Source organism: Sinohyriopsis cumingii, chromosome 14 (assembly GCF_028554795.1).
Source record: "Sinohyriopsis cumingii isolate HCF-2022 chromosome 14, ASM2855479v2, whole genome shotgun sequence".
Taxonomy (NCBI): domain Eukaryota; kingdom Metazoa; phylum Mollusca; class Bivalvia; order Unionida; family Unionidae; genus Sinohyriopsis; species Sinohyriopsis cumingii.
The window spans coordinates 116,729,616-116,742,039 of NC_142974.1; positions in this window are offsets into that span (position 1 = coordinate 116,729,616).

Sequence of the window (12,424 nt, forward strand, 5' to 3'; positions counted from 1 at the left end):
GGTAAATTAGCGCTGGAGCCGGTAATGTAAATATGGAATCGATTTATTATTCCCCAAGAGGATACTGGAGAGGTAAAACAGCAATCAATAAACTCGCTGATGCAGCAAATGTCAAACGTTCTACTGCTGAAGCATGGTTATCCAAACAGGCAATATGGCAAATTTTCTACCACCACCGAAATGAATTCAGTACGCGTATTTCGATGTTAGTGTTCCTAATGAAGTTCATGAGGCTGATAGTCTGTTTTTACCTCATGATGAGATTAAAGCACGTATACGTCAAATAACATACAAATACGCTCTAACCGTTGTTGATGTTGCAAGTAGATATAAAGATGCAGAACCATTATCAACTAAAACATCATGTGAGGTATCTTCTGCGTTTGAACGAATTTATCAACGAGGATCTGGACCACAAGGTGGTCTACGATGGCCACAACTATTACAGGTTGATCCTTACAAAGAATTTCTTGGTCTAGTATCATCGTTGATGAAGCGACATAATGTCAAAATCAGACGAGGACATACTGCAATTCATCGTGATCAGGCAATTGTTGAACGATTTAATCGAACACTTGCTGAAGGGTTATTTGGATATCAGTACATGAAGGAAATAATTTAAGATAAGAGATCTCGCGAATGGGTTGTAAGATTACTATGTGTGATAGATGCGCTAAATAACGAGAGTACTCGAACAACCAACATGAAACCCATTAATGCAATTACAAAAAAATATATACCCGCACAACGACGTGATTTTTCAAAACAACCGGTACTTGGTAATGTGACTGTAAGATATTTATATGAACCCGGTGAACTTGAAGGTGGTAAAAAAAAGAGCGACTGATCCTATCTGGAACATCACGACACACAAGATATCTAACATAACTAGATCTACTGGTAGACCCGCAATCTATAAACTGGATTCAACTGCTCCTCAACGTGGATTTACACGTGAACAGTTACAAGTAATTCCCGAAGACACACAATTACCACCCCGATCACTTAACTAGCACCAAGGGTGCCAGCCCTCCTACGTCGATTACACTCAAGACAGCTCAGCATCACATTTTCTCGTGTATGACCAACACGGTTATCTTTTCTATCTACGGTGAATTGTCTTGGGTGTTTACTCAAGGATTGCCAGAACATTATACAATTACAGCTTGCACAATGATTATTCTGCTGTTGTTCCGGCGTGTTGATAAATTCAACATCAAGGTCAAAATTGCGTTTATTTTTTTGTTTTGTCGCTTTGTTTATAACCAGCCAATTTTTGTCCTTATTATGTCATTGTCATCGAGGACATCGCCGGTGGTTTCTGACGCTTCCATAACAATTCTCCGCAGCTGAGATATTCTTCTGACTCTGGACACTGCGAGAGAAACTAAATTTGACCATTCGATACGATCATCAACAATCCAAACAACTGTATCAGTAATAGTTAATCCTTGAGACGAGTGGATTGTAATTGCATATCCTAGAGTCCACGGGGATTTATCAGCGTGTAGTGCATCTTCAACAATACTGACATCAACTAAAACAATGTCATTTAATACGAGATTTTGTTTTTTCCTTGACTCTGTCCCTGATTCCTTCATGGGTCCTGATATATCAACGTCAATATTTTGCAGTCACGTATCTGCTGGTCGATATGACAACGGCACTGGCAACGTTGGAAACTTGTCTTTATGTAACTGAAACAACCGCTGTTGAAGTGTATCACGAATTATCTTTCTACTTGCAACTATCAAATCATTTGGTCTCCACGTTTGCATAAAGTCGTTCATAGAGGTTTCTGAAATTATTTTACGTATTACTTCACACTGAGTTTTATTCGGCTGAAGTCTGAATACATTTTTTAACTCACTTAATTCTGCATTAAGTGATCTATGATCATCAATTGTCTCCGAGTAATAATCAACACAATTCTTTAGCCAATCATGTGGAGATGATCCAACAAAAGGTGGTGGTTGACCGTGATCGACACACATTATTACGGCAGTATTTTTTGTTAATAGCCAATCAAGAATTGTTTTAATGTTTCTAACGGTACCGTACATATTTCATCCCAAACCATAATCCTCGAAATTAATTTTTCTCCCATCCTCGAAGGAGTCTATGCGTCGTCGCCGCTGTACCTAAAATAGCTGTGATAGGTACATGATTGCACTCCTCGTTGTTTCATCTCTCGCGCGAATCCATGTGTAGGTGTTAAAACAATCATATCTGAATTGTGAAATAATTCGATTGCTCGAGTTGTCTTGCCAGAACATCCAGGTCCGTTTAGATAAGCCGTTTATTTCCTTCTGGTTATTGGATCTTACACGGATGGTGCAGATGATATCTGATTATTTCTGCCTGATTTTATCAAGTAAATATCTTTAATCGTAACATCAGCAGATTCAGAATAATCGAGTATACTTTCTTTTTTTATTCTCCACGACCCTCACGATGCACAAGTGTCGATATTTAATTTTTTCAACAATCCTGAATATTTTTTGTTGATATAAAACGAATCCGTAGCGACTCTGACAGCGAATACATACATTCCGTTTATCATCGATAATAGATTTATCGAAACGTACACTAGCATTGAAGATCTTAAATAAGTAGACTGCGGTGACTCACCGTCCATGTAGATCAAGATCGTACCTAATTTACTTCCATTTGGCAAGAAAGTTATTTCTCGACTTATAAACGTATTTCCTGTCGTTGTATAAGCGATTATAAAATCTAACTCAGCATCGTCCATAATCAATCTTGTGCAATGTCGTCTATGATCATATGATCCTCCTTGGGTGAACTTGACAATAATTTTTCTGCCAAGATCCTTCGTAATTGTATTCTCATAATCGGTTTTATTAGGATTTTCATCATCAGATAATTTCTTTTGCTGTGGTAACCAAACTTCGGTTTGTTTCCGATATGATATAATTGCTTCACTTACAATCAACGATATTATTATTTTACAATGAGCATATACCGTAATAGTACTATTGGTGCCCAGATTTTTTTCTGAAAAAATGTTTTCCAAACCAAGTATAACAAACTGGATGAAGTCCTTTAGCAAACTCGAATGACTCGATACAAGCGAATCCGGTCAAGTCAAAATCCGGTAATGGTCTATTTATCGATACTCTAGTCATTTCGTGTGTCGGATGACCGAATCTCTTAAAATATACAGAAGACCCTCCCATTCCAAGAAATAACATCTTTATGATCGTATTTAGTATTCGACAATCCACCGTATCCGTATTCGACACAACTAAATATTACATCATCAAGAAAATCAAACCGAGTTGGTTTCCACGAGATTTTTTCTTTAGCAAAATGAGCCGCAACTGACGAAACAGTAAAACAATTACTGAGTAATTTTTCAATATTGACATCGTCAATGTTGGTATATTTAATTGCAATATTTTTCATTTTTGTATGAAGAGAATTCGTGCGATAAATAATGCCATTCGGTCTTACAAACTGATCAAATTTACTTTTTTCTTCGGTACAGACACTTCCCAATTTGTCATCGTTTTCAGAACTTTGAAACAGCCACACGGATACAGGATCGTTTTTACTTATTTTGTTAATGAAATCAAATATGCCTCATCAGAATTTTCTGGGGGATAAAATTTAACAGTTCGATTTCGTGGAAACACTGTTACTGCGCTAGTCCACCCGTGCGCATTATCAATAATTTCAATCGAAGCTCCCTTTGATTTATATTTTGATTCATACAAAATTTCTCCAGTTATCGTTTTTATGGTTATTGGGAATTTTAATTTTTTTCCTAACTCAGCGACATCTTTGATAGACGCCCCGGTGTCTTTGAATATTTTCCCCCACTCGTTTATCATTTTAGGTCTTTTGTCCGTTAAACCGTTTCCACGGGTCGAAACGGTAAAATATTGTTACTCGTTCGGCTACACAATTCAGCTTTGACTCTGTCAAGGATGAACATGTCATCGGCTTAAGATTATCAATACTCGGTTTTTCATATATCGGATAGATTCCATAAATAACTGCTGTTACAGGATACGCTCGCTCATAATACTGTTTGTCGATACCAGTCAATATTCCTGGTTTGGAATTTTTACTCAGTATGGCAATTTTTTCATTCTGTAGGAGAGGATCATATTTGTCACGGATAATCAAATTATCTGTTTCTGCAAGTATAACAAATTTTACTCTGAAAAGATATTTTCGATCATCAAGGAGGTAGTTAATGATAGTTACCGCTCGTTAATCATTCATCGTAGCGTCGATGACTCCGTCTTTGACTTCGTCGACACCTTTGTCCTTGACTCTGTCAAGGCGTATAATCTTGAACGTTGACCATACATGAGATGCGCTATCTATGCGAAATTCTTTCTTGGCGTCGTGAATTTTATTAATCAAACTTTTATTTTTTGGATCAATTATATCTCGCATCGGCAAGTCAGGAGATATTCTGTCGAGATTAAATTTATCTCCAGAAACTCCGTTATCCTGGATTCTTTCTTGAATTCGTTCATATTATATTTAAGACAAACAATTAAATTAAAATATTATATATACAATGTCTCAAGCAAGAGAGAAATGCAAATGGTTGATGACAGGCTCATCGACCCCCTGTAATAAATTCTGCGTAAAGAAAATTATACGGGCATCATTTGGGAGTTTAAGACCAATACCGTGTCTGCGATGTGGTGTCGGCGTTAGAGGAAAAACACAGTTGTACGCACAATGTGGTGGTAGAAAATAAGGAGAACTCAAAAGATATTATGATAAAAAAAAATACTGACCCTGACAGTAACAGAGCTATAAAATCCGTAGAGGATTATGAAAATAAGTTTTCAGGCGAATTATGATTTAAACAAATAATATTACATATAAGGAGCAAAATATTGCTAACCACAAAAACAAAAGTTTGTAAAGCATCCTATAATAACAAACTACTAAGCAAATCTTGATGGTGTAGTCAGAAATTGTCGGTTGAAAAGACCAGTTGGTTTTACTGGTTTTCTAATGTTTGGTGGTGATGGGAAGAAAAAAGCATTTATTGTCATCGATTTATATACGAGTGTTACAAGGGGGTGATTAAAGATGGCTTGTGATCGATCATATTGACGCAGACCCTCAAAACAACTCCATACAGAACCTTCAAGCTATTACATAGGGTGAGAATTCTGCACGGGGAGGGTCTGGTAAATACATAAAAATTCCATGAGCGATTAAATCTTTCAATGCAGATATTGGCGAAGAGAGAATTTTTCATTCAATAAATGCAGCTGGAAAATATTTTGATATTAACTCGCGTTCAGTACAAAGAGTTGCGGAAAATATGACCAAATCCGCTTTCTCTAAAAAATATAAACAAAATTTTTTTCCAGTATTATTGTTAGGTATAAACTGTCAAGCTAAGATATATTTAGCAAGTAGTTACCTCGATTATATTTATTTTTGTTCGTCAAAAATTCCCATTTACATGCTACTTATTTTCGACCTAAAAACGGGATATAATTCTATAACATAGCTTTCTACGTAGTTCGTGATTTTTTCAGTCGTAAATAAATCGTCGTAATGTAACATAATTGGACCCGTAGAGTTTCTAACTTATAAATAGGAAAATAACGGCGGTTACATTGTACATACAGTAAACTATTTTTAGATCTGTTACGAGACGTGCATATAGTTTTTAGACCCGCTTTTATCAATGCAGATCACGCTGTTATATGTTATAATCTGTTCAGAAACCGCAGTTGTATCTTACAGTGTGTTCAGAAACCGATCTTTTGGTAAATATACAATTTCTGAGGCGCCGTGGAAGGAACTGTACATGTAGTTTTTCAGACCTGATTTTATCAAGGCAGAACATGCTGTTAGTTCAGAAACCCCTGCTGGTGCAGAAATATTTACAGTGTGTTCAGAAACCGCATTAAGATCGAATCTAGTGTTTGAAATTTTGTCAATGTGGTACAAAATAACATTATAACATTTGGGTAGGTAACAATGCAATAGTTTTTTAATCATATTCCAGTAGATTAGAACGTGGCGCAGTGGTAGAGCGGCTGATTCTCATTCTGGAGTCAGTGGTTCGAATCTCGTAACAGGCATATTGTCGACGGTACCGATTAATATAGTTTTTCTATATAAGTGGGGCGCCAGCAGCCAATGTATATCTCTCTCATCACGTCAAACATGTGGGGGAGGTGTACATGAAAGTGCACAGACAACCTTCTGAATATTCTAACATTTCGTTTCGCTGAGAAAATTCGTTGGATGTATGTTTGTGATGCGCCCCCAAAAATAAACAGTAGCGTGGATGCATAAGCTCTAAATCACTTGGGTACCCCACAAAAAATCATTCAGAAGAATGTTGGTTAAAAGAATCGGGCATGGGGTGCCGAGAAGACCATAAGAAAGGTCTCAAAAAAATCTCAACAAAGGATCCCATGAAAGACACACAGGCCAGTGTAGGGACCCATGAATGATAACCGCTCATCAATTATTTCTGATTTTGAAATTTTAGAAAAACGTAAAAACGAGAACAGATACACGCTACCGTCTGAGTACAACGAATTCAGACGGCGATATTTCACTGTAGAAGATGATCAAGTAAAGGAAATTGTTTCTTTCTCTACCGCGGTAGAAAAAATTATCCCGTTAATACGAAGCGAAGTAAACAATTAATAGTCGTATAAGACAGTTATGTTAGATCGTGAAGCGATCCAAGAAACGACCGAGCACGTGTGATTAGAAATATTTTTTTTATATCATTATTTTGAAATATTTTATTATTATTCTGAAATATTTTATTTTATTCTGAAATATTTTATTTATTATTCTGAAATTTTTTTAGTATTTTTTGCAAAACTGATCAATTTACACGATTTTGAGTACCAACTACCCATCAGATTTACAAAATTGATCGATTTACACGATTTTGACTACCAAACTACCCCATCACAATTAACAAACTGATCGATCTAAAGGATTTTGAGTACCAAATTACCCATGCGAATTACAAAAATCTGATCGATTTCATAAAAATAAAATATTTCTGATAAAAAATTATTTCTGATTAAAAAAATTCAGAATAATAATAAAATACTTCTGAAAAAATCTTGCGACCTAACAAAGGTAGAAATCATTACGACCTAACAAAGTTAGGAATCTATGACTTTACATATATATTGACAAATAATTCTTCTCCACGTAGGTCAATTAAACGTCCGAGGTGGTCGGTAAGTTTGAAATTTATTCGTGATTATACACCATAATGACACCGTAGATAATCAACATTGATTGGTTCTTGTACGACCAAACTCCCAGGGGGGACTTGTGGAGAGAATGTGTATAAAATATATCCTTGTTGAGCCTGATTTGATTTTCCAAGATCTGTCTGACAGCTGCCATTGATTACATCACAAACTAGATTAACCGCGATCGTTGAAGTAATATTGACGATTCCTGGTGAAATATGTCTACCGCCTCTGTACGGATCATTATCATGTCTGAGAATAACTGGAAGTGGAGTCATTTTTTTCTCACGCATCGAGCATTTTAGGAAAGTTTTCGTTGACGAAATTGTTGAATGAATTTTTAACCCGTCAGTAGCAAATCCCGGCAATCTGGAGAACAATAATTCTGTCTCGGTTACTCCATAATGATCGAGGTAAATTTGTCTCACTGACTTTACTGTTCCTTTATTATACGTACTACCATGTATCGCCTCGGTGATGGTCCGATTAGCGAACTCAAGGTCCGATACAACCTGATTTAGATGTTTTATCGAATCAATAATCTGCTTCTTTACATCATCATTAAGATATTCCATAATCTATTTTTTGAACAATTGTAGGAATATTGAATATATTTTCATGTACTCGGTTTTGATATTATCAGAAAGGTTTATAAAATCTTTTTCGTAGACTGTATCAGCAGACGTTTTTGGATCATGATTCGAAAAGGGATCGAGGGATATTTTTTCGTCATTTATAATATTTTTGTCTGATTTAACCCATGGGTATTTGCATCGATATTTTGGAGTTACCATGAATCTCTTTTGGTCAGTGATAAAACCATTCAACTTCGGTTCTGGTGGTCCATGATGCTCTGGCGCGATTTCAGACCAACCTAGTACGGATCTTATTGAAGATTGATAAATATCAACGACGTAATCTTGCGAGTGTGTTTCAATCGTGGTGAATAAAGTTGGTTCATGAACATTAATCGATATTTTTGACTCTCTTCCGGTTATTGATTTTATTATACGCACAAATTCATCATTGATTTGTTCAATCTCACAACTTCCAGTTGGTATTCCAACAACAACCCAGTCAGGTGTCCATCCGGTTTGTTCTTATTAGCAAATACAAGCGAAATATTTGCTGGCAATCCACCAAATGATTTCGAACTGATGTTTGGCCAACTATGATACACTCGTAATTGTGCCAGTGCGATTTCTTTTACTGGAGTCGCAGTTGGAAAGTTGATGTTAAATTCAGGATTAGTCGAAGTTACTGAGATCATCGTGGTTTTCGGCGGAGTTGTGTTTGTCACGATCTGTTGGAGTAGCTCTACTGACGTTGTTATTATTGATTATGCTCGTACCTTTAATACCAGCGTAGTTGTATATTTTAGTCATCTCTGAAAAATCAAAATCAGAAATTATTTCATCACTGAGACTTGCTGATAACAACGAAGATAACTTCGAGTATGCTATTGTCGCTGTATGTAATTTTATCATGTATTCGGATAATTTTTCATTCGCGCAAGTACATATCTTTTTTGCAATAATATTGAAAACTTCAGCAATCGTTGTTGTGACTGAAATACAGATTGTCAAGACTACTGATGCAATCATTGTTGTTGCTGATAATAGTACGCCGGTTCCAGCAACAACATCAGACACTAAATAAACAATTACATCAACAATAACTAATCGTCTACGATATTTCTTTATTTTTACCGTGTATTGTTCGACGGTATCTTTTAATTTTGCTTGCCATTCACTTGCTTGATTGTACCTAAATCTTTGGACGTCGATTGGGGTACTCATTATACTTTATACGGTAACTAATTGAGGTGTTTCAGCTACAAATTCTAGACACCACCAGTAAGATGTTGCGGTTAATTTCTTATCAGTTGCTTCCAAAATAAATGTTTCTTCGGTTCCGCTATTTAATATGATAGACACAACTCCAGAAAACTTATTGGTTGAATGACGCCATGGATACGTTGTAAATATCTCAAATTTTTCAGCATTGAACACAGACAACCTGTACACACCACTAACTGTGCGGTATATTTGATAGCATTATTTTGCTTTGATTATGTTGCGAATCCAGATGACACCGTGTATGCGATGTTGGTAATATGCCCGGGAGTTAATCCAGGTGGTAATTTTGTTAACGATCTCAAGAATTCCACTTACGACATCTTCGAGTGTTTTTTTTAATCGTGTCGAATATGTTTCTGGTATCAGAAAGTTTCATATCAGCGGTCAACGGATTACCAAAGAATTCATCCGCTATTTCATTAAGTTTTTTAAAATTTCTGGGGAGATTTGTCAACGCGTGTACGTGAACATCATACTCGGGCCGCAACGTGAATAATTTACCATCTACGGTGTTGTAGTTAATGTCAACGCAATTTTTCTTTGCGGCATCTTCGTCGGATGTTGGATCTCTCAAAACCACTATCTTATTCCTGTTCATGCTGAGTTCGCCCGTCATTATGTCGCCAGTGTTTCTCAAACGATTAGCGGTACTTCTTGTAATTTCATCTCTGATGGTTGCAAATGATATATTTGAGTCTCTAATTTTTTTCCGTCATTAGTAAATACTGGAATATTATCCGTGACCGCACCGAGTACTCGTCGAACTATATCATTCCATTTGATGTTGCTCGTTTTAAAAACACCGTGTTTATCCTGAAAAACAACAACTTCATCTCGGTCAACTCCAGCAAGATTCATAATATCAGCAAGTTCATCTTTAATCGCGTACTTCGACAGATCCATGTCGTCGGATTTTTTCTTACTGGTAGATGAAGATCTTCCGTAAATGTCAACCATTACGATCTAAGATCTATATAAAAACTCACTGCGTAACGAAGCGGTTACTTGTATAATCATGGACGATTTATGAGGTGCTGCGGAAGACCTTGATATAGCGTTAAGCACATTAATTACTTCACGGCCGCATATTTGCGATCTGTCATTGTTGGTGTTGGTAGCGTTGAATACCAAACCTTGGTACCCGAGTTCACTTGGGACGGTGTGACATACTTGATAGACTCGCGCGGTGGAGCTAACCCGTACGAATCGAAAGAAACGATTCCACGTGGATCATTTGCGAATGATGCCCAATGAGTACCGGGTCCTGAATTCGAATCGAGATTGATAATATCCGTTTCAACGTTCTTTGGTCGTAGTAGTAATTGATCTCGCATGAAAACACCTCTAAAGGCTTATATTTTTAGTTGTTTAGCAGCATCAAATAAATCAAAATTTGATGCTGGAATAATCAACGAAGTGTTCTTCGAAGCCTCAAACCTCTTCCTCGATGAGATCCCGGCAATCTTAATCCGGTCCCTCTATTTTTAAATCCTTTTCCTGATGCTTTCTTTAATGACATTCCAGCAGCGGTTCCATCAGCGCATAACGCAGCTGCGGGTGCTACAGCTGGAGCGGCAGCAGCTATTAACACTGGTATAGCCGCGAGAAGTGGAAAGATACCACCTGTTTTACCCATATCTTTAATGGCACTCGGAGAAAGATGAAACCTAACTCCAGTTTTTGATTTCAGTGAATTATTGAAGTGTTTAATCTGATTCTTGTTAGTGATAGTTTATTTGGACCACCACTAGAAATCTGATCTTGCTTCAACATTATTTTTGTTCCGCATGCGCTCGCGTTTTTTTATTGCATTTTTTTCACCTGGCCCGGAGTCAGAGTGATATTAACGTAACTATATGACATTTTTATAATTAATGCGGTTGATCTAATTGTCTACAAGCAGCAGGGAGGGCGAACCCACCTTTTTTAAAATAAACCTTCATCAAAATTAGAAGAAAATAAACAACTTACCGTAAGCGTCCCTCTCAAAGTTAGTTATTTTTTGTGGGGGGAGGGGAAATACATCAAGTGTGCGAATATATTACGAAATTGAACCAACTCGTTGGTGCGCCACCCACCCACCCCCCGCTGCTAATCATCCAAAAATTGTATCAAGTCCGATTCGATATCTTGTTCGGGGGTCATGTAAATTTATCGTGATAAATCCGTCTTGAGATAACTGAGAAATAACCATAACTGAGAAATAACCGCGGTCACATGATATGCTTGTTCGTAATACGGTCTGTCGATCCGAGTCAGCGCTCCTGGTTTGGAATTTTTACTCAGTATGGCAGTTTTCCCATTATGATGGATAGGATAATATTTATCACGGATAATCCAATTATCTGTTTCTGCTAGCACGAAAAATTTTACTCTGAAAAAATATTTTCGATTATCAATGTAGATAATGATAGTTGCCGCTCGTGTATCGTTCATTGTAGCGCCCTTGTCATCGTGCACACCTGTGGTGTTGCGTATAATTTTAAATGTCGACCAAGTGTGAGATGCCCCATCATCACGAAATTCCATTTTGGCATCTCTGATAACATTAATCAGATCAGTCAGAGATCGCCTCCGCAAGTCATGGGCTAATCTGTCAAGATCGAATCTAGAAGGTTCCCAGCGCTTGATCCTGGACAATCTCTTAAACTCCATATTATAATTAAGACATGTATTTAAATAAAAAATATTTTATATAATGAATCGGTGCAAGTGGCTCATGGTGGGATCTGTAACTCCATTTGGCAAATCACGTGAAAATGAATTCTGCGAGCAACATTCGTAGTGTGCTCGTAATAGAAGTCTAGAACCAATACCATGTCTGCGATGTCCCGATGGAGTCCGGTGCATGCTGAGGTGGCAAAATGTATAGGGAGCTGAAGAGATATCATAATTAAAAAAATAATGACAGCGCGTTAAGATGTGAGCGCGATTATCTTAACAAGTTCTCGGGTAAATTATAATTTAAACAAATGATATTACATATAAATGAGAGAAGAATTTGTTCCACATCCTATTATTAAGACTTATGAAGCAAATCGTGATGGTATTGTTAAAAACTGTAGGTTGAAAAGACCAATCGGTTTTAAAAATAATTCTGGTTATTTAAGATTTACTGCTGGGGCAAGAGGCATTACAATCAAAGATTTACATACGAGTGTCACGAGGGGCTCATCAAAGATGGTCTTGTGATTTATCATATTGACGGAATAAAAACCCATAATTATTTATCCAATCTGAGAGTTGTCGCACAAAGTCAGAATTGTGGATTTGGAAACTGGCTGCCATGATAAGAACGCCAAAGCAGTTTTATCCATAAAT